The 24426-nt window shown below is 42.3% G+C and overlaps 1 protein-coding gene across 3 annotated transcripts in view; it reads right to left on the bottom strand.

Moving 5' to 3' along the window:
* The window catches only part of IRAG1 (inositol 1,4,5-triphosphate receptor associated 1), a 154673-nt gene extending 132886 nt beyond the window's left edge, over positions 1–21787 (bottom strand). The window contains exons 1-2 of one of the 3 annotated variants that reach the window (XM_032762356.2): positions 21456–21787; positions 2225–2345 (exon numbers count right to left, since the gene is read on the bottom strand). The gene's annotated coding sequence lies outside the window, so the exon portion shown is untranslated. Of the gene's footprint in view, positions 1–2224; positions 2346–21200; positions 21269–21377 lie in introns of those variants that run through there. The other 2 variants (XM_032762355.2, XM_032762358.2) reach the window with 2 other exon arrangements.
* Between the last annotated feature and the right edge of the window lie 2639 nt (positions 21788–24426).

The raw sequence follows: 24426 nt of genomic DNA on the forward strand, positions 1-24426 counted from the left end.
CTTTAATGGAAACGTGTGCTGTACAGTCTCATGAATATTCAAAGACAATACATACCTCTGCATAACATAACTGGTTTAAGCATTAAGGATTACATTTTCTCCTTCATTTTTGCAGCAGGGAGGCATCTAGAATTTGAGTGAAGGTCTCTTAAACAATCTCATTAGGACAGTTTTAGAGCAGGGGTGGGCAAACTATGGCCCATGGGCCACATCCGGCCCGCCAGCCAATTTAATCTAGTCCTCAAGCTCCTGCTGGGGAGCAGGGTCTGGGGTCTCCTGGCAAATGGGAGCGCAGAGCCCCTTGGCTGCCCCTAAACATAGAAGCCGGAGGGGGAACATGCCGCTGCTTCCAGGAGCTGCTTCAGGTAAGTGCCACACAGAGCCTGAACCCCTGACCCTCTCTCACACCCCAACCCCCTGCCCCAGCCCTGATCCCCCTCCCACCCTCTGAACCCCTCGATCCCAGCCTGGAGCACCCTCCTGCAACCTAAACCCGTCATTCCCAGCCCAACCCCAGAGCATGCACCCCCAGCCAGAGCCCTCATCCCCCCACCCATGCACCGGATCCCCCTCCCACCCTCCGAACCCCTTGGTCCCAGCCTGGAGCACCTTCCTACAACACAAATCCCTCATTCCCAGCCCAGAGACTGCACCCCCAGTCAGAGCCCTCACACCCTTGTACACCCAACCCTAATTTTGTGATCATTCATGGCCCGCCATACAATTTCCATAATCAGATGTGGCCCTTGGGCCAAAAAGTTTGCTCACCTCTGCTTTAGAGGGCCAAAGTCATCCTTCATTCATACTCACACAGCCTCACCAAACCAAATTCACCACAGACATCAGCTGTTGCAAAACCATTTGTAGTCAGTAGAGTTGTGCACACTCACACCAGCAGCAACTTTGTCTCAGTTACTTCAGTGAGGTTACATGGACATAACTGAGGGCAGAATTTGGTTCATAAGGTTTTAATATTCCTTAGGCAGTGAATGGAAGGTTTGTATTTTCAAAGTGGTAGTGAGGGTGTTATGCAAAGGTGTTGTCACAAATTGTTGAATTGTCTTTATAAATGTCTGTGCAATACTTTGAAAATTTATCCATTAGCATTAATGTTTCAGAGCACAAATGCAACAGGAAACACTGGAATTGTGTGTTGCAGGGCCTGGTGAGAATATAGTTCAATGCTAATATGTTCAGACAGTTTGGCTGTTTTCTTCACTGTGCTGCAATGTACAACTATTCTTGAGGGTGTAAAACAGCTGACCCATTAAACAATTTCAGAATATGCAAAAATATTAGTTACAACATGTAATTTAAACTATTTAAAAAACAACAACTTTTGCTACCATGGATTTAAGACTCTTGATAGGATATTTTTTTCCAGTAGAAATGGTCCTTGCAAGCACTTAGGGTTAAATTTATCATACTCACTCACTCTTTCAGGCAGAACATTTAGCAGGTATTTATTTAATGAGACAGGACAGATTGCTAATCATACAATGATTTTGTTTGGTGGCACTAGAAAAATAGCATCTGGCTGTTTCCTGGCAAATTCTCAACCCATTCCTGCATTCCTTATATATCCCAATCTCAACAGGTATCAGCAGACGTTTTCAATGCAGATGAAGTGCAGAAGTAATTAATACTAAGGGACAAATTAATAGGAGCTGTACTTAGACAACTAATGGCAAAATTTGGCTCTGGACCATTAGTTACTTGAGTCAAAGTCCTCCTCACCTGGCCCAATTAAATTAACTAGTTCCTCACAACATCTAGTTCAGATTTCAAGGGCTAAATTCTGTCCTTTAATGAATATAAGCCACTCCCACTGCTGCAACAGAAGCCATTCATATGAGTGCATCTGAAAGCAGAAACTGTCTCCAAATACTTTTGTTTTACTAGTGCTCCATAATAATCTATCGCAGTTGTAGTCTTAGCAACAGATTTCTCATCCTATAATTAATTTACTTACAATAAGTAAAAAACAATAACTCCTCTACCTTTATATAAGAGAGAAGCTACGTTATAACTGCTAACAAACAGCCTGTATTCTTAAGAAAACAAAAAGAAGATATTAAAACTCTAGCTGATGCCACTGGATGTAGTATGTATAAGTTGTAGGATCAGACCCCAAATGAAACATCGCCATAGCCCAGCCCAAGAAATGAGCAAAGGTAAGGTTGAAAAGTAATAAAAATATAAAATAAACTGATATTTCCATTACCTAACAGTGGAGTCTGAAGTCTGGAACTGCCATGGTCAGGATAATGCCCAGTATTGTAGGTGAAGAAGGGATAATGAAATGGCAATGGGCTTTTGGATTGAACACAGTAAGCAGGACCCTCCTGTTATAAGAGAAAAAAAATCTTAATAGCAAACCTGAAGGTTTTTCAAAAAGTAGGATGTTGCCTAGCTGTATTTGGAGGCACTAAAAATGATCAAGCAACATGCATCGTTCTCTCCAAAAGTAAGATAATGACAGGTATTGTACCTATTTAAAAACATACTGAAAAAGCTCGTGCTTTATGCAGTGTAACTATAGCCATGTCAGTCCCAGAATATTAGAAGAGACAAGGTGGGTGAGGTAATAACTTTTATTGAACCAGCTTCTGTTGGTGAGAGAGAGACAAGCTTTCGAGCCTCTTAGAGCTCAAAAGTTTGTCTCTCTGACCAACAGAAGTTGGTCCAATAAAAGATATTACCTTACCCACCTTGTCTCTCTAAAATCTTGTTCTGTTATTTTGAGCTAAATTAACCTCCATACAAACCCATAGAAAGCCCCTAAGCACCACTTAAGCCCTTTATACAGGATTTAAGAAGTTGGGTATGTGTGTGGAGGGGAAAGCAGGTCCTCTGCACTAGCATGAATTCTATAAGTTACAAATGTATTATTATTAAAAGTTAACAAGCAAAAAACAGAAAAAAAATCAAGTACTTATGATCTGATCCAGAAAAATGATATTCATGTACCCTGGGTCTCACATGTTCCCATACGGGCTCTGTGATAGTTCAGATCAATCTATTCAGATGAATGGACAGTACTCTGCTGCTGTAGCTCCCAAAGAGAAGGATTCCAGCCCTACAACAGGGGATTGTAGGGAAACCTACTGGAACAGCACTCTGCTTCTTGGCAGCTTGCAGCTCCCAATTTGCTTTACTGAGCTCTCTTCCCAAACTTGGACCCTTAATGGAGTTTCTACTCCCTTAGCCCTGGTCTACACTACGAGTTTTAGTTGAATTTAGCAGCGTTAGATCGATTTAACCCTGCATCTGTCCACACGACGAAGCCATTTTTGTCTACTTAAAGGGCTCTTAAAATAGATTTCTGTACTCCTCCATGATAAGGGGATTAGTGCTGAAATCGACATTGACGGGTCGAATTTGGGATAGTGTGGATGCAGTTCGACGGTATTGGCCTCCAGGAGCTATCCCAGAATGCTCCATTGTGACCACTCTGGACAGCGCTTTCAACTCAGATGCACTAGCCAAGTACACAGCAGAAGCCCCGGGAACTTTTGAAATTTATTTCCTGTTTGGCCAGCATAGTGAGCTCATCAGCACAGGTGACCATGCAATCCCAGGATCTCAAAAGAGCTCCAGCATGGACCGAACAGGAGGTACTGGATCTGATCGCTGTATGGGGAGACAAATCCATGCTATCAGAACTCCGTTCCAAAAGACGAAATGCCAAAATATTTCAAAAAAATCTCCAAGGGCATGATGGACAGAGCCTACAACAGGGACCCACAGCAGAGTCACATGAAAATTAAGGTGCTAAGGCAAGCCTACCAACAAACCACAGAGGCAAACAGCTGCTCTGGGTTAAAGCCCCAGACATGTCGCTTCTATTATGAGGTGCATGCAATTCTAGGGGGGCCCTACCACTACCATCCCTGTGCGTGGACACCTGCAAGGGGGGAGTCTCATGCAACAGGGATGAGGATTTGGGGGATGAGGAAGATGAGGAGATGGAGGAGGATGAGGATAGCGCACAGCACACAAGCGGAGAAACCATTCTCCCCAACAGCCAGGAACTGTATCACCCTGGAGCCAATAAACCTCCCAAACCTCCCCAGGTGGGATCACGGACCATGAAGCTGGAGAAGACACCTCTGGTGAGTGTACCTTTGTAAACATAATGCACGGTTTAAAAGCAAGCGTGTTTAATGATTAATTTGCCCTGAAGACTTGAGATGGATTTACGGCCAGTACAGCCACTCTTTTTAAATGGCCAGCCCAACAGGTGCTTGGTATGGGAAAGGAGGGCACTGCTGTTTGAAACCATTCCCGCATGTTATCAAGGTTGAAGAAGCTGAAAGACTGTGGCTCACTATGGCTGCCTGCAAGCCGAATTCTGTTGCCTGGCCCTGCATATGCGATCTCTCACACCAAACTGGCAGGCCCTCAATATAAGAGGCAAAATGCGACCTTGTACCGAAAGCACATGTGCTATGTAATGTTAACAGCTTGGTTCACCATGAAAGAGTCTACCCATTGTTCTCTAAAATGTGTCTTTTTAAATACTACTCTCTTTTTTATCTCCTGCATCTGCAAATGTTTCAATGCTCCCTCTATCATCTCCATCCCAGAGGCTAGCGCAAATAAGGAGGAGGAAAAAAAATGCACTCGCGATTAAATGTTCTCTGAGCTCATGCAGTCCTCCCGCACTGAAAGAGCTCAGCAGAATGCGCGGAGGCAAACAGTGTCAGAGTCCAGGAAGCAGAAAATGAATGCGACGACAGGAGGGACGAACGAGATGAGAGGTGGTGTGAGCAAGATAAGAGATGGTGGCAGTGTGATGAGAAGAGGCAGGAGCAATGCTGAGGCTACTGGGGGATCAAACTGATATGCTCCAGTGTATGGCTGAGCTGCAGGAAAGGCAGCAGGAGCACAGACCGCCACTGCTGCGCCTGTATAACCGCCTGCTCTCCTCCTCAAGTTCCATAGCCTCCTCACCCAGACGCCCAAGAACATGGGGGGGGGGGCACGCTCTGGGCACCCAACCACTCCACCCCAGAGGACTTCCCAAGCTTGATGAGCCAGGGGAGCAAGAGGTGGGCTGGGATCCCCCAGGATCACCACTGGCATTTCAACATTGCCAATGGCAATCCACTGGTTGGGAAAAAGTCTCTGCTTGTAACTTTCTGAACAGTCCTGTGTTCTTAAATATGCACGCGTCATACACCTTCCCTGACCAGCTAAGACTGATGTTAATGAACCATCCCCAGTGATCTACCAGTGCTTGCATAACAACAATAGAAAAGTAGCCCTATTTGCTGATGTACTCTGGGGCAAAGTGGGCTGCAGCCAAAATAAGGATACGCATGCCATCTATTGCTCCACTGCAGTTCAGGATCCCCACTGCTGCAGATCCATCCATTATGTCCTGCCCATTGCCAAGAGCCATAGTCCTGCACAGCAGAAGACTATTAATGGCTCTGCACTCTTGCATGACAACAGCCTCCACAGTGGATTTTCCAGCTCCAAAATGATTTGCCATGGACAGTTAGCAAGCCACCATTGCAAGTTTACACAGTGTGATTGCCACTTGTTTCTCCACGGTCAGTGCAGCTCTCATTCTGGTGTCTCAAGGCTGGAGGGTGGGCGTGAGCTCAGCACACAGATCCAGGAACATGGCCTTTTGCATCTGAATGTGCTGCAGTCATTGCTCATCTTCCCAACCCCACATTACATTACAATCCCACCAGTCAGTGCTTGTTTCTCAGGCCCAGAGGCGGTGCTCCATTATCTGCAGCTGCTCTGTGAATACCAAAAACAACCTTGAATTGGTTTTTGCTACATCCCACAGCAATCAGTCCTGCATGAAATTGTCATATTCCCCGCTGATGAGGTTCTTCTTGCTGCTCTGTAAATACCAAAGGATTGTGCGCCTCGTGCTTGTAACACTAATGCAGAACTGTGCACATTCCAACCTTCTGTCAGAGATTGTGGACAGTGAGAAGGACCATATGCAGGTTCATGGGATTTTTTTTTAAGGTGTGAAAATTATGGGATATGAATGACATTATTGGATGGAGAAGTTGCATGATGGGAACTTGAGTCCTAGCTTCCAGTCACCCTTGCGTGGCTCGTTTCTGTTCCACCTTGCATTGTCAAAACTTGGCAAAAGATAACAAGCTGGATGGTGGTGAGTTGCACACTTGGATAACTTCCCATAGTGCACCACACAATGCATTGAAGAAAGCACTCCTGGTGAGTGCATGCAGCACTGATGCAAAAAGTCAAATATGCATCTGTATGAGCAGTATACTAAGTGTGGCAGCTTATATGCTAATGTAACTTTTGTCAGCCAAAGTCTGTAGCATAGACATGGCCTAACTTATTTCAGACCATTAGTTTCAAACCCATTCTCTGCTCTCTTTTCAGTTTGCTTCTTCCAGGAACCACATACTGGGTCAGCATCTAGTTGCATGCTGAGAAATCCACGTTGATGAGTGCCATTTATTAAACATGGAAGAGATACATGCTAAATCCAAAGGTCAGTCTGAGGGGATGTGTAAGCTGGCCAGCTTCCCCTGTGGTTGGACACTGGAGAACACCAAAGGAAATTTTTTAACATTTATCAAAAATTGATTATTATGAGGGACATCAAATTCTAGTTCATCCAAGAGTTCTGTCTGATCAAAATCCAGCCCTATTATCCAATATTTAAGAATTAGGCTATTTGCAAGACAGTGGTCAAGTCCCCCCTACACAAAAGAACTGCGGGTTCAGAAGGAAAGCATTCAAGAAATCCATGCAAAGTGTGAAGAAGATTACTTTTGTTTTCATGCCCATATAACTTGTCCCACATCAAGTAGTAATGAAGTTTCATGTTATTTTCTCAATTTAATCATTTCTCTGCCATTACTGGGGCCCGGGCACTGGGCCTCCTCAATCCATCCTATTCTGTCCCTACAACACATAACTGTCTGTTCTCCTGTGGGCTGTAATACTTTGGTCTAATTTCGGGTTGTTGGGTTTAGTGTGAAGGTGCTGGGAGGTGTTGGTGGCCTGCAATATGCAGAAGGTCAGATTAGATATCTGGTGGTATATTCCGGCCTTAAACTCTATGACTCTAGAGGTAGCCAACAAATACTAGGGAAGTTCACAGTTTACTACATAACAGACTTGGTACTTAATGATACTAATTACAGAATATCTCTAAATTACAGACATGAGTAATAGGTGCCATGAGTATCTACTTTTTAATCCATATAATTTTAAAACTCCCATTCTGAGAAAATATATACACATTAGGTTGGGTTCAGGCTTGCCTTATATCAATTTTGCTAAGTGCTCCAAATGTACATATATAGATTTGTTACAGTTACTACTAGATACTGAATGTGTTATAATAATTGGGTCCTAATGGTGAGCTCAACTATAAAAAGCAAGTGGAAGTTCATAAAATATCACAATAACCTCTAGGAACAAATGTTTTTGGGAAAAGGCTCAAAAAGAGGGACAGACAGGCTGATTAGTCTAATCAAAAAGGCCTAACGATATAATTCAAGGACTGTGTTAAGATCATTCTTGGTAAACAACAAAAGCGCGAAACCAGAATACAAGAAACCAAAATTGGTGTGTTGGAAATCAGGCCTCATTGGTGGACAAAATAATGAGGGGATGGGTTATTCCACCCTCCACTCTTTTTTCGGGTCCTTATAAAAAAATACTTTGGGGAGAAAAACTGGCTACTGAGCAAACATCACCATCATGGCTGCCATGCCACCCGCTCAACCCAGTCTCCTTAGATTCCAGACCTTCTTCATCCTAATCCTAAGAGAAGTTCTGATCAGACTGGGCCAGAGAGAGGGACCCAGATGACATCATCACCTCTACAAGCTCTGGATGAATCCGAACCACTACCTGGGGTGTGAGACTTTGTCTCTCTCTCTTTCTCTCTCTCTCATACACACTCACACACACACACTCCTCCCTTTGTGTGTTCTTTTCCTTCCCGACCTTATTTCTTCTCTTTCCAATCACATAACTTTTTCTTTCTGTCTCGTAAAAGTCTGGCCTAGTCAGCAAAGGATATATCTAACCTAGCAGAGTTACAATGCTGCTCAGAGAGCGCTGAAGGGAAATGGTAGTTGTGTGTTCACACTCTCAGCTGCCTGTGCAATAGTGTGTTCACACTTGTGGCACTTGCCAGAGGTCTTTGGAGCGGTACACTCTGGGCAGCTATCTCACAGAGCATCTCTTCCTCTTCTGCTGTTATGCGTTGTGGGAAGGCGGAGGGGGTTGCGGGGCATCCTGGGTCCTGTCCCAATGCCTCATGATGCATTGCTTTGCATCCCAGCAATCCCTCTGCTTCTGTCCGCATTTGGCGCCATCTTTCAACGGTTTGTGTACTGTGCACTCTGCAGGTCTGCAGGAATGGATCCCACACTGTTGACCAATATGCTGCTTGCTCTCACCAACATGTCACGAGTGGCAGTGGAGTTATTCCTTAAACTACAAAGGCAAGAAGAGTGTGACATTGATCTCACCATGCATAGTTGCTACGACACGAGATTGCTTGTAGCATTCACGAAGGTGCTGACCACAATGGAATGCCACTTTGGGGGTTGGGAAACCAGCACTGAATGGTGGGACCACATTGTCATGCACGTCTGGGATGATGAGCAGTGGCTGGAGAACTTTCGGACGAGGAAAGCCACATTCATGGGACTGTGTGATGAGCTCACCCCAGCCCTGTGGTGCAAAGACACGAGAATGAAAGCTGCCCTGTCACTGAAGGAGCTCATGGCGATTGCACTGTGGAAGCTGGCTACTCCAGACTGCTACTGATTAGTCACTAACCAGTTCAGAGTGGGAAAGTAGACCACTGGACTTGTGTTGACAGAAGTATGCAGGGCCATTAATTGCATTCTGCTTTGAAAGACCATGACTCTGAGCAACATGCGTGACACTGTGGATGGCTTTGCACAAATGGGCCTCCCTAACTGCAGACAGGGGATAGATGGCACGCATATTCCAATTTTGGCACCAGACCACCTAGCCACTATGTACATTAATCAGAAGGGGTATTTCTTAATGGTTCTCCAGGCACTTGTGGGTCACTGTGGACATTTCACGGACATTAACACAGGCTGGTCCAGAAAGGTGCATGATGTACGCATCTTTGGGAACACTGGCCTGTTCAGGAAGCTGCAAGCAGGGACTTTCTTCCCAGAGCAGAAGATCACCATAGGGGAAGTCGAAATGCCTGTTTAAAGGCCCGCTGGCACTGCCTATATGGAGGCTGGACCTGGCCGATGATAATATTCCTATGCTTATAGCCATGTGCTGTACGCTCCATAATATCTGTAAAGGGAAGGATGAAAGTTTCATTCAGGGCTGGACCGCTGAGGCTAAGTGTCTGGAGGCTGAATTTGAACAGCCAGAGACCAGGGCTATTAGAGGGGCATAGTGTGGGGCCAGAAGGATCAGGGATGCCTTGAGGCAGCAATTTGAAGCTGAAAGCCACTGTTTGTTGCAATGCTCGGGAGTGCAGTGGTTGTAATGCTAGGAGGTGATTGTGATTGGTGCAGACGAAGCACTATGAAGATGTAAGAAAGTCGCCTGTTGCTTTGCAGGGCTCTGTTTGCTTTCAATTAATGGAATAAAGATTGCTTTCAAACCAACACAATTATTTTGTTAAAAAACAACAACTGGAGGAGAGAGACAAACAAAAACCACATTAGCACTGTGGAGCATGGGAGAAGGGAAAAGGTGGGGTCCCAGGTCAGTTAAAGATTTGTGTATGTCCAGACATCATATCCAACCTTCTCCTTTGGAATACTGTGCAGCGGGTACACAAGCCTTCTTTCTGCAACCCTCTTGCCCCCAACAACTCGCTTTAGCTAGTCCCAAAAATCAAAGCCACTTACCAGGGGCCTCCTCTCCTGTTTGCACTTTGCCAAGATCTGACATCTATGACTGGCTAGCCTTCTCTGGGGTAGAGAAGAGCTCCTGGCTGCATGCATCTCTGATCTCCAAGTGGTCTTCTGCCTCTGGGTCCCCCCACCTCCACATCCTCCTCCAAGATTTCCTCCTCCTGGCTCTGTCCACTCTCAACTGGCACATGAGCCATCAAGGTATACAAGGTGGTCTTTGCAGTGGAGGTGGTATTGCCGCCGAGTATTGCGTCCAGCTCTTTGTAGAACTGGTAGCTTGTGGGCACAGCACTGGAGCAGCGATTTGCCTCCAGCGCCTTGTGGTAGGCGTTCCCAGGGCCGCCCAGAGGATTCAGGGGGCCTGGGAAAAAGCAATTTCGGGGGCCCCTTCCATTAAAAAAAAGTTGCAATATGATAGAATACTATATTCTTGTGGGGCCTCGCCTGGAGCCTGGGGCAAATTGCCCCACTTGCCCCACCCTCTCTGGGCAGCCCTGGGCATTCCACAGTGCCTTCACTTTGACACTTGCACTGAAGTGTGTCCCGGTCATGGCCCCTTTGTGTTATGCATCATGAAATCTGTCCATAGGTATCATCATTCCTACAGCTGGAGCACAGCAGGGACTGGACAGCCTTCTCTCCCCAAATGCTGATGAGGTCCAGTAGCTCGGCATTGCTCCAAGCAGGGATCACATGGTGCGTGGAGCAGGCATGGCCACCTGGAAAGATGTGCTGAGACCACTGCAGGCATCACCAAGCAAACAGGAAGGGGACTTTCAAAATTCCCAAGGACTGTATGGGATGGGGATGACGGTTGATCACCTGATGTCAGGGCAGTAGAGAGGCGAGAACAGGCATTGTGGTACGCCTCTTGGAAGCCAATCATAGTGCGGTAATTGTCCAGGGTGTCTACACTGGCACCACAGCGCTATAACCCCAGCACAGTAAGCTCTACACCTCTCATTGGGGTGGTTTTTTTACAGCGCTGCAACTGTGCAGTTTCTGCGCACAAAGTGGCTTGGGTATACCTCAGGAGTTACAACGCAGAAAGCTGCTTTACTGTGTAGAAACTTGCCAGTGTAGACAAGGCCTATGACTGTATATTTGGTAAGCCTGTAACCAGAGAAGCAGTTCATTGCAATACCCTAACCAGCCACTGGTACAAGTTTGCCAGGTCTTGGCATGGCTGATAAGACTGTTTGCTGTGCCTGTGTTTTTTGAGCAGTGAGGTTGCAAATGAAGGTCAACATCAGACAGAGAAGCTGCATTTTTTGTCTTTACTGTTCTTTTCCTCTTCCCTCTTGCATGTGTGTTTGACTTGTTTTGGTCTTCTAGGAAACAGGAATGGACTTTAACAACGACTCCAGCCCATCTGAACTAGCTTCTTTTCTCTCCCGAAAAAGGACAATTACGATATTTAACATCACCTAAAAGAGTGTCAGATAAGGGGGTTTTCCTTCTAAAAACTCTCTCCAGCTAAAGGGAAGGGGAGCAAGCGGCGATGCTAAAATGAAATCCTTACTTAATACATTTCAAATGCTTTAACTATTTTTCCTTCTTTTCTGTAAAAGCAGCAGAGAATCCTGTGGCACCTTATAGACTAACAGACGTTTTGGAGCGTGAGCTTTCGTGGGTGAATACCCACTTCATCAGATGAATGTAGTGGAAATTTCCAGGGGCAGGTATATATATGCTAGCAAGCAAGCTAGAAGATACGAGTTAGTTCAATCAGGGAGGATGAGGCCTGTTCTAGCAGTAGAGGTGTGAAAACCAAGGGAGGAGAAACTGGTTCTGTAACTGCAAGCCATTCACAGTCTTTGTTTTAGTCCAGAGCTGATGGTGTCAAATTTGCAGATGAACTGAAGCTCAGCAGTTTCTCTTTGAAGTCTGGTCCTGAAGTTTTTTTTGCTGCAGGATGGCCACCTTAAGGTCTGCTATAGTGTGGCCAGGAGGTTGAAGTGCTCTCCTACAGTTTAGTAATTGCCATTCCTAATATCTGATTTGTGTCCATTTACTTTTCCATAGTGACTGTCCAGTTTGGCCGATGTACATAGCAGAGGGCATTGCTGGCATATGATGCGTATATTACATGGTGGACGTGCAGGTGAATGAACCAGTGATGGTATGGCTGATCTGGTTAGGTCCTGTGATGGTGTCGCTGGTAGATTATGTGGCAGAATTGGCATTGAGGTTGGGCATGATTGGTTCTGAGCTAGAGTTACTATGGTACGGTGTGCAGTTGCTGGTGAGAAGTACGTTTCAGGTTGGCAGGTTGTCTGTGGGCAGTTGGCCTGCCACTCAACCGTGAAAAGTGTGGGATCATTGTCCAGGATGGGGTTGTAGATCCCTGATGATGTCGTGAGGGTTTAGCGGGGCTGTATGTGATGGCCATGGAGGCCTGTTGTTCTTTTTAGGGTTTGTTGTAGCAGTAGGAGGCTTCTTGGTAACACTCTGGCCTGTATCTGTTTCCTAAGTTTCGTCGTGGGTATTGCAGTTTTGAGAATGCTTGGTTGAGATTTTGTAGGTGTTGGTCTCTGTCTGAGGGGTTAGAGCAGATGCGGTTGTACCTCAGTGCTTGACTGTAGACAATGGATCGTGTGATGTGCCCGGGATGGAAGCTGGAGGCATGAAGGTAGGCACAGGATTCTCTGCTGCTTTTACAGATCCAGACTAACACGGCTACCCCTCTGATACTTCCTTCTTTTCTGTATCTTTAATACAAGGTTAAAAGGATTTTTAATGGTGTGTTTGCCATGGTGCTAAGCAGGCTAAGGTTTTCATATACTAAACACTGAACCTTGTTTAATACTGGACAGCTAAGGTCATGATTCTTTGGACCCATATATTCTATCTAAATAAATACAACAGAGAATACTATAGCACCTACAAGATCAATTTTATCAGGAGGCTAATCAGTAGATTGAACTTTGAATAGAAGTATTTTTGTTCAGTACTTGGCAACTTTAAGAACACAGATTGCCAACTCTGATGCATTCTTATTATCATCTCTCTCAACTGTACTTCATCGAAAGGTACCTTACTCAAATTTATCTTTGTTCTTTAATGTATCTGTGTGCTGCAGACTTTGGACACCACATTTCAGCTAAACAGCACATGTTGGGATATAATTTGGGACTCTGAAGGGGTCTTTGAAGAATCATCGTTAGTGGTCAGTAAGAGAGACACAGTAGAGGATGATGAAAGTCACTACACACTTGCCCAGTACTTTGCATACTGCTCCCAGATAAATAAAGCTAGTCCTGACTTTCTCTGACTTACTTTCATCTAATATGTTGCTCAATGGAAGAAATAACATGAAGGGTTGTAGCAAATCCTACAGAGCTGACAATTCTACATCAAGCGTTTCATCATAGTTTCTAGTATAACTATTAGGATTTGCATGTTTAATTCCTCATGCATAATGAAAATTCTTCCTAATTCTCCCATGAGAAATAGGATTTACTGCCCTTCTCAGAAGCAGCTGGAAGCTCCACCTACCCAAACCCACAGACCTTGAGGCATTCACAACTTTCACCCACCTTCCTCCCTCTCACCTTTTTGTAGCATGGTTACAGTGTTCCATGGGGCAGACAGGGAACCCACACAGGTTACTTTAAAAATGTATGCAGTGACTTGCAATACTTTGTTCCATTAAAAAAAAATGGAGATATACCTATCTCCTAGAACTGGAAGGGACCTTGAAAGGTCATTGAGTCTAGCCCCCTGCCTTCACTAGCAGGACCAAGTACTGATTTTTGCCCTAGATCCCTAAGTGACCCCCTCAAGGACTGAACTCATAACCCTGAGTTTAGCAGGCCAATACTCAAACCACTGAGCTATCCTTCCCCCTTCCGTGGAGGAAGGGGAATTGTGGAGAATGGCTGACATCTCCATACCCTCCTTACCAATACAAATCCTGAAAAGGGGTTTCCATTAAATCAAGAAAGAGAAGAATGCTACATTCTCTTCCATGTGTCCTCCCCAGCTAGGGTCTGTGGGTTTAGGCTGCCTTTTGCTTACCAGAGTGGAGCATAGGGCACCTAAAACTATATAAGGGAGTTCTGTCCTAATTCATTGACCGCCTTAATCTCCTCAGTCCAACAAGTTTCCTGTCCCAGAAAGGACTGGCAATGAGCTGTGTCAATTCTTAAATAATTTTGAGAATTTTATTGCCATAGCAACTGTGTGTAGGCATTTAAACATAGCAACAGACTTTTTATAGAACTTTCTTGGTTGTCAAAGTCACATATTCTTTTATTTTCTTAGCAGACGCTCACAAGATAAATATAAAAAGATGATAGTGCAGTATTTAACCTACAGGAGGGAAAAACCTCTTGTAACTGCATGAAATACTTTTGTAACCTTTGAATCATATAAACTGGCAGTGCACGTTGTGAATTTCTGTAAATTTTTATGGATCATTGGAGCAGAAGTTAAAAACCAGGGTAGCTGAGTACTGTATCTATAGCTAATAGTTACAGTAACAAGATATGGTTAATAACGGCAAAAGTTATTAAGCTTAAAGGTCCAGCTACAATTAATTTTAGAAAGATGAAGGAAATTCTATCAACTTTGACATTTACTTATGAAATAGTAGGAGCGTCTTCCTCCTTAGTAACAGAAGGGGTACTACTTTAATATCTTCTTGGGGAGGTGGATGGGGCAGTGGCTTTACCCTCTCCTCTGAGTGGCACTCAAAATTCATTGGGCCAGACCCTTAGCTGATGTCAATTGGCATAGCTCTACTGATTTCAATGGAGACACACTGATTTACAAGATTTGCCCTACTGTATCTTAAGGACCAAACTGCATCTCATCACTTACCAATATACAATTTAAAAAGTTACTCTTCTTTGCTATGGTATTTTTCGTTCAGGTTCTCAGACATTATGCCATTTCTGCAACTGGTGAGTGAAAAATACTGATCAGTTTAATATAATGCAACTTCTGAACCCATTCCAACACATGGAAATATCAAGAAGCATAACTGCAGATTTCCTGAGAAGTCCTGTGGTATTATTCACCTTTCTGTTATGATTTTATGTCAGTCTTGTATAAACTAGGGTAGTTGATGTTTGCCATTTTACTGACAAACACCATGCTAGATCCATTAAACAGGAAATGTAAAAGGCCTTTAAAAAAAGTCAAATTCAACAGGAAATGTCAAAAGCATCTTACAAGTGCAAGGTTTTTAATATTTCAGCAAGTTCTTCCCATCGGTGTACAGTATGTGAATTTCAGAACAAACATTTTAGTGCAGTGCTGTATTCAAAAAGTTTGTCACAAAAGTTTAGCACAGAGGTGTGATATGTACAACTCAGATAATACATCCCATTACGTCCACGACAAGTCTTCCTACCACACAATGATTACTCTTTTGTTGCCATGCTTATTTAGTACTGCTGGAAATAGGTACAATATCAGTGGTATGTGACTGAGACAGTACAAGTTCCAAAACTCCTAGTATGCCATGCTGAATGTACCCTATATCCAAGGATTAGCATTTGACAAATCAAGACATGCAAATATTTCATTTTCCTCATTCTGCTTTATTGACCACTGTTATTTGTGAAACCTAAATCTACCTCCATCTAAAACAGCAGGCAAAGCAATTATGACAACTATCATTCCAGAAAGCAAGATCTGCAGGAAGTTTGTTAAAATGTAATCACCATTCAGAAATGTCAAGATGATGAGCACTAGCAGAGCTACTATGTGGGGAAGCTTCCATTAAGAACAATATTTATCCCAGTGCAGAGATTTGCACAAGGAAGGTCTTATACCCCAGTTAAAACCATAACATGGGGCCTAAGCATTGTACAGACCTTGTGCAGGCCTTCTGCAATAATATACATTTCACCATCTATATTTATTGGCACTAGATTTAGCTGCAACCAGCCACATCATGCCATTTCCATGAGTACTGAAGTTAACTACATTCATTCACTCTTGAAAAAGAAAAATAAGAGCAGTACAATGGCTAAAATGTCTTCAGCTCTTGTCAAATAAATCAAAGCCGTGTGTGTATTTTTATACTTTGTTAAAATATTTCCCTTCCCCCTCCACAAATTCTTCTTTGAGTTATGGTTGAACATTTTATTTTAATTTTTGCGTACAGCAGTTAGGGTACAGTTCACCATTACTGAACATGTTGCTAAATTTCCCAAACAGGAAATGTTAATAATTTATGTCTCTCATTTTAAGCTACCCTGTTGAGTACGCTCCACTGTCCCAGTTAGCCTGTATCACAAGTCAAAAGAAACTGCTAGAACACTCAGAAAAGGGAACCAGTTTGCTTTTTCTTTGCAGGGCTTGTTTTTTAAGATTTGAAACAGATGCCACTCTATACACCTTGCTATTCATTGGTGCAAGGGTACAAAGCAAGATGGGTTAAAAATCAATTTGTTCTTGGCCAAATTAACAGATTTCAGACTCTTATTTCCTCTGAACTGTCATAAACTTCCTCTGTGGTATTCATTAAGGGCTTGCTGCTGCTCCATTGAAGTCTACAGCAGTTTTGCTGTTGAATTCAATAGTATAGGATTGGACCCACAGAGTCCACGTATAATGTCAGCATTGCAGAACACTTTGCATTATTACATAAGCACTAACAACTTTATTCTTCTGACAACCCCCTGCCCCAAAGCATACATACTTGTCCTTCTAGACACAGGAGTACAAAACATACTGTACTTGCATATTTCAGTATGCAAGCTTTGCAACCAATGAAACTAACGATGTGATTTCTCCAAGAAAGACAGCCTCTTTATCACAAGATATGTAACTATTCAAAACTCCTATTGACTGAAGAACAACAAGAAGGATCTGGATGTTATGACACAAGGATAACAGTCAAAAACCATATTCCCTCTTCACTTGCAGGATGAGTATTTCAGATATGTATGTAACTTGGATGAATATGTTATGTAATGTAGTTCTACCACGCAACTTTCTGCACTGACAAGCCACAATAGGTCATGCATTTGTAGGTTACTGGTGAATTGTGAGGTATAAAATCTTTGGACCTTGTGCCTACAGCCCCGCCTCCAAAGTGTACAAATAGCCCACTAACACATATACTGGCATGCTTTCTTCAGCTTATTACATTTCAGTTTTTATTTCTTTAAATAAAATTTCAATCTTTTTGGGGGTAGGGAGTTATATTATATATCATTCTACAATGGAAAGACTTCACAGAAGAAGGGTAAGATAAATCAGTAGAGAAAGAACCCTGACTGCCTCACTCTACTGCAGGAACAAATTTTGTCTATTTGTTGGCCTGGATTAAGCAAACCAAATCCTGTCAAATCTCTGCCCCCTAGTTATATCCTTTCCTTGGCAGACACTTATTCCCACCTGGACTGTCCTCTTCTCCTCAAATCTCAAGATCCTCCTCCTTTCCTCCACAGAAATGAACCCTGCTGACTGTTGAATGGAAGCAACTCAGGCAATATTTCAAAACTCTGTCTTCATAATCATAGTTCCCCTTAACTTATCAAATGCATAAATAATGTAATTAACACAGAGAGACACTATCACTGGTTACTGGACCTCTCTCCACTCATAAACCCCCATCACTGGCTTCTGAGTCTCCTCTCCATCACTGATACCTAGTTTCCAAACAGTCTCTCTCAGACCCACTTCCACAAGGGAGCAGGTGTAAAGGCACCAGCAGGAGTTCCTTATCCCCAATCCCCATAGAGGGTCTGAAGGTCAGGACAGGGGAAGAGAGCTGTGAGATTCCTCTCTTTTTCTGTTCCACAAACCTAAGGAAGAGGCAGCTAGCCCACCAGGTGGCTAGTCTCTCTCTCCCCCTCAAAAAGGTTATGGATGTACTTTCCTTTGCCTGGAACTGCAGCAGGTTCTTTCTTTCTTTCTCACATGCCTGAAACCAGGAGTGGGCAGAGAGCAGTGATGAAAAGTGGTTGCAGTCCTTGACTATCTGAACCAACTGATCAGGGCCCAGCTTGCTCTGCCTGTCTGAACACTCTGATACTATAGTGCTGGGCAGCATAGTACCTAGATAGATGCACAAGGCAGATAGATGGAGTGAAGTTATAGTGGACAGGCAGAGTGAGATATATTCTTATACTGTATTTTCTCAGTCACTCAGCGCCTGCTCTCTATCAGCAGCTGCTGGGTTAGCAGAGACACCTCCCCTGCGAATCTGGGGCTAAAAGAGTACCACACAACCTTCATATGTAGAGGACATGACTCTAGAAAATAGACGCTACCACCTCTTTGGACCAATTTTCATCACCAGCTCCCTAATTCCCATTCCCACTAGCTACCAGCTGCTTCAGGTGTTCTGCAGTATTAGTTGAAAAGTGACTAGTACTAGCATGTTGGCAAGAGGCAGAGAGTCCAGAGGCCCCAACCCTTGGCACCAGTTGCCTCCTGCAGTGACAGTATACTGGACCACTTTCTCTCCCCAACACCCTCAAATCCTTGGATCTATAGATCCAGCCACTGAGCAGCCATTGGTCCCCTCTCTGGTTGGTGCCCGGATCCATGGACTGGGACTTAGGCTATCACTGACCCCCCCCCTAAAAAAATGGACAAAATGAAAGGTAATGAGACATATAGATACATGCAGACACCACAGAATTCTAGGAAGTTTCCTAGAAGGGAAACTATCAGTGCTTATAAGTTAGCTCTAAAAGCGATTAAATAAAGTGGGAAGCTTAGCTACTATATCACAGCCCCCAATTAGAAACAATTATTGTGAATACAGATCCACAGCCTTAGGTATCAGTGCATGAGTGCTACCTGTATTTTTTATACTAAGTATGATTGTTTTTAATGATAGAGTTATAACAACTATAACTCTGGGCATTACATTTGTCATAAACAGATATTTAAGGGTTAATGTCTCTTTTACCTGTAAAGGGTTAAGAAGCTCAGTGAACCTGGCTGACACCTGACCAGAGGACCAATCGGGAGACAAGATACTTTCAAATCTTGGTGGAGGGAAATCTTTGTTTGTGCTGTTTGTTTTGTTCTTTGTTCTCTCTTGGAGATAAGAGGGGCCAGACATGTAACCTGATCTTTCTCCAATCTTTCTGAAACAGTCTCTCATGTTCAAAATAGTAAGTACTAGTTAGAAAAGGCGGATTAGGCTTATGTTTGTTTTCTTAACTTGTGAATGTGTATATTGGCCTGAAGGATATTTTTACCTCTGTTTCTGTAACTTGTATCTAGGCTAGGGGGAGGGAGTCCCTCAGTCTATATATAGACGCTGAAGACCCTGTAAACATTTCATCTTAATTTATACAGAGATAATTTACTTTTTTTTCTTCTTTAATTAAAAGCTTCTTTTTAAAGAACCTGATTGATTTTTTCCTTGTTTAGACACAAGGGATTGGTCTGAACTCACAGGGATTTGTGGGGCGGGGTTGGAGGTGGGGGGAAAGGTTAATTTCTCTCTGTTTTAGATCCAAGGAGTTTGGGTCACAGTAGTCTCTCAGGGTAACCCAGGGAGGGGAAAGTCTGGGAGGGGGAAAGGAGGGTAAATGGTTTATTTCTCCTTGTTTTAGGACCCAAGGGGTTTGGGTCTTGGGTCCCCCAGGGAAGGTTTTGGGGGAAAGGGAATGTACTAGACACTGGAATTTCTGGTTGGTGGCAGCGCTATCAGATCTAAGCTAGAAATTAAGCTTAGAAGGGTACATGCAGGTCCCCACTTTCTGGACGCTAAAGTTCAAAGTGGGAAACATACCTTGACAACATTCTTTACATTATATTCTTTCTTTCTTGGTTTAACACAACAATTGACAAGTTGCTATTAAATGTGATATTAACAAAAGATACCTCTGCCCTAGGGGCAAGCATGAGAAGATGTTTAAACTGAAAGGAAGAAGTTAGTCCAGTCTACATATGAAGTTATAAATAAAATATGCAATGGTCCAAATTCCTTCTACGTATGATCAACAACTGGGAATCATCACGTACACTGAAAGGACATAGATAATGCCACAAGTGAAGATACATGCAAGTCCAGTAAGATCAGAGTAATGCCCTTAGATACTGGAACGGAAATTGGAGTTCCCTATAGTACATCATTTATTTTTTCTAATGTATTGGATTGTTTCTTACTTTGTGTCACTCACAAATCTCAGCTGAATTTTGCAGGCTGTATTTTGTCATTTCCATTCATCTAGGTGGCCCAATTATAAAGCCTAATAAATGTATTAATTTACAGTTACAGGATATTTATTATTAGGGTACTAATAGATGCAAGGGCAACATTATCAATGATTTAAAGAATGATCAACTAGTGTAGTGTACTAAAAATAGCCACTAATGAAAGACTCAAATTTCAGAGAAAAACAGAAGTGAAGTAAATCATGTTTGTAACTGGATCTGAATGTTAAAACAATTAAGAAATATTTGCCATATTCTCTTGAAACTAGATGTAGTGATCTTTCACTTACAGTATACACAACACCTACGAATGTCAAACATAAATGAAGTAACTATTTGCAGGAACTCTGTCTATATTCGAAACAAAAATGCTTCTTCTAAATAGCATGCAGCATAAACTAATGTAGGTGTCTATTCTCTCCATGTGTACTCAGTTGCACAGGAATTTTTCACCAGTTGAAACCAGGCTATTTTTTAGAAGCTTGAAATCTAACTCGCTAATGAACATTTATATTATTAACATGATGGCTGGCCTAAACTTTCATGATCTTGATCTGAATTCTCATTTACATAATATATTATTGCAACATATTATGTTTACATATTTCTATCCGAAAAAATGCTTAGCATGCATATTTTTAATCACAACAAGAAGTATTTTTAAAATTTTAATTTACCAAGGAAATGTAACTATCAATAGCTTCAGCACAGACTTAAACTGAAATCTGAAATATCAGAAACCTCAAATACTGTTTTTAAAAAAATATTTACTTAGAATTTTAATATATTTTAATGTGTTGAGTAGAGGAGACTATTTTCAATAGATATTGAAGAATTACAACAGCTATGTTATAACTTATCAGCATTCATTTACCCTTACTGGCATTAAAAGCAAAGATGTTCTATATAAAGAAATGGTTCCGAAAATGTCTTGTAAAAGACAGGTTCCAGAGACAAGTAGGTAATCTATCAAAATGAGCAACTCTGGTGCATACACTGTTAAAAGAGTGCATGCAAGGAAGACGACCATACAACTGTGTGCTAAATATAATGAGCTCATTTTAAACATATTTATCTATAAACATTTCAGGGTACTATCTAATTATCTCAGACAGCACAATACAGTTACCGATGATTCTGAATCAGGGTTGCATTTCATTACTGATTACCTACCTTTCTTTAGCAAACTTCTATCTAACCAGCACAGACTTTTCTTTACCATACTTGTCTGTTCCCAAAACAGAGTGCAAGAAGAATGGGTCTTGCTACACCCATTTTTTTAAGACAGGCAATTTAATGGAAAAAAATCTACCCAAGTAAGTTAAGTATCACAACAATGAGGTACTGTACCTTTAAGGGGGAAAAATGGTTCCTTTCTGGTTCACAGCTGAAGGAGACAGCTTATTCTTGGTTACACAGATTACTTACCTAAAACTGAGTTATTCCTCTTTTTCCCCTCAGGCGAGCCTCTCTCTCACTCTTGGGAGCTTTTACCATTTAAGGTCAATGTTACATCTGGCTCTATTAACTAAGCTGAAGCAGTTTCTAACTCAAGAGACCCACGACGGTCAGCAGACTAACATTAGAAGAGAGTTTCAATTTAAAGTAACTCTTCAGAAAGCCCCCTTCTTCTGACTCCGAGCGAGTGGTAGAATAAAAGGCTTTCCCTATTCTGGCATAAGCCTCTGAGAACAAAAAGACGCAGATACCCCATTAGCATTCTCTGAGTTCACTGCACGTGAGGATCTACTTACTCATTTCTGAATAACTGATTAAAAATGGGCAAGTGGGAAGAACAGATGAAATACGATTTTCATCGTAATGTGTTAACCCTTACTATGAAATTGTACAGAAATAAGCGTCATTATTTGGAGAAGTTTTTCCTTTGGTTTGTCAGAGGCAGCCTAAATTAAATGACCCACTCAAAAGGCATGTGAACTTGTAAAGAACATTGGCCTCTTTCCAATATTGGGCCTTATTCTTCCCTCACAGAGTATGAGTAACTCCCATTAAAGTCAAGGGGGATTGCTCACATCCTGCAGGGGGAGAATTTTGCCATTTCAACAAGATAATAAATAGTTTTCTTTTCAATGTTTTATATATAAAGAATTGAGATTTAAAAATCCTAACTCTGTGACAGCCAACTGTTGAGCTCCTAATTTTTATATTTTATTTTATTTTGTATTACAGGGGCACCCAGATCAGGATCCCATTATATGAGGTGCTGTACAAAAAAAATGGGGGAAAGTTGCATAGAACACAACAGAGGAGCAGGTGGTGAGTGGGGAGATAAGTGTGACAAATAACAGAAGAAGATTGTACATACTAGCTTGATGTAAAATTTGAAGACTGTATAATTGGAGTTGGTTTAAGTGAACAAGATATAATAATGAATCACTATTAGGCCACCTTCCAAGCCATTATCATGCAGCAGATGACCATGAGCATCATGGCAGAAGTGGGTCATAAAGAAGGGATTTGAAGGAAAACAAGGGCCTTTGTGAATTTTCCCCATGCTGTCCTCTGGTTTTTCTGATCCTGTCCCTATCTAAAGCCCCTATAAAAATCCACTAGGTCATACAATACATTCCTTGCTAATGTATGTTTCTTATGGTACAGTGGTTTCAACCTTTTCCATATTGGGACTTCCTGTCTACACAGGACCCTAGTCCAATTTAGCAATATGAGAAGGGGAGTGTGGTTGTGAGCCCTTGACTTTTGTTGCGCAATGACGCCCAGGATGAGAACATATCCTATAGTACATTCTACATTACTTGTAAGTTTAGTTCTAAATTAGTCAAGTGATGAAGCTTCCCGCAAGTGGTGTTGGAACAGTTTTTATAGTGGGGGTGGTGTAAACCATTGAACAAAACTGTAAACCCTGTTTGTGATTGAAACCCTGTCAAGCCAGGGGGTGCTGCTGCACCCCCAGCACACCTAGTTCCAGCACCTTTGCTTCCTGAGACTATTCCCTAATATTTAGCTTAAACTTACATTTGCTTAATTTCATACAACTCCATTGCCATCCTCAGATTAAAGTCACTCTATAAGTACAAAATACTGTTATTACTCCTAATTATATCCCGTCAACAATATCAACTTATTTCTTTCCCTCCTTACTGTTCACATCAGTTTTTTTAACTGTGACTCAATTTTTTTAACATTCAAAAACAGTTTCTTTGGAATAAAAAAAATATCTAGGTTTAGTTTGTGCCATGGCAGACCTGGACTTTTCAGTGGACATTCTATTATTCTGTATCTCAGGGACATTTTCTGCTTAATACTATGTTAGTTTAGGGCAAAATTTCTACACCTGCTCAATAGTGCTCTGAAAGACATAAAACATGTCAGGCCAGTCGCTATATCACTGTTCTAGCTCTGGTCTTTGAGCCTGACCCAAAGTTCATTGAAGTTAATGAGAGTTTTTCCATTGATTTCAACAGCCTTTGGATTAGGCCCTAAATCCTTTGGGCTCCTGGATGGCTCTCAACCAAACTTTTCTTGCTCTCCCTTGGATAACTATTTTGTTACCCACAAATGCAAGTGAGGCATGGTGTTGTGTTCTCCAAAAATATAATTTTACATACAGGTTTTCTTCAAGGAACAGTGATACCAGCCTCTTTTGGAATATTTGAGAGGAGATATCTGACCACGCTCAGCAACCTGGATGAACCTGTTATGTCTTATCTCTCTGGATTACTCTACTCAGAATGTTCTCATAGCAGCCTTCTCAGCAGCAATAATAATGTCATTAACACTAATGTATTCTCCATTAATATCACCAAATACTTCATTATTCTTATTCTGAGATATTTCATTGGCTTGTTCAGTGCTTCACATGTGGGACCTGACCCTGCAAGTCAGTCATTATGTGCTCATTCCAATTGGTGCCCTAGAAGATAAGGATTCGGTGACCCATGACTCTGCCATTATGGAAGCTTTGCAGTGTGACCAAGTGCATCAGGTTTAAACAAAACAAAAAGCTAAAAAACAGGTACTTCTTTATAAAGTCAAGGGTCTTCAATTTAAGATTTGTGTGCCTTATGAGGAGATGGAGCATGAACACTGATAGCTCACATTTCATCCCAATGTAAGGTGCCTATAGAGAGGAAAACCTTAGAGCCAACGGTCTGAATTTAGAAACAAGGGTGAAATCCTGGCTCTGAAGTATGTCAGTGTGAGTTGCACCATAGACCTCAGTAGAGCCAGGATTTCACCCAAGGTCTTTACTTCGCGGAAGCAAGTCTAGACACAAAATTATTTTCTGACCAACAATGACTATGTAATCTGGCATAATTACTGATAAATTTGAGTCTTAAATTTGTCACTATAGTAATCTGCTGTTCAAAAAAACTAAACTTACTGGGAGATGGGAAGAGGGAACAGTAGGAAGCAATTA

Source organism: Chelonoidis abingdonii, chromosome 4 (assembly GCF_003597395.2).
Source record: "Chelonoidis abingdonii isolate Lonesome George chromosome 4, CheloAbing_2.0, whole genome shotgun sequence".
Lineage (NCBI taxonomy): Eukaryota > Metazoa > Chordata > Testudines > Testudinidae > Chelonoidis > Chelonoidis abingdonii.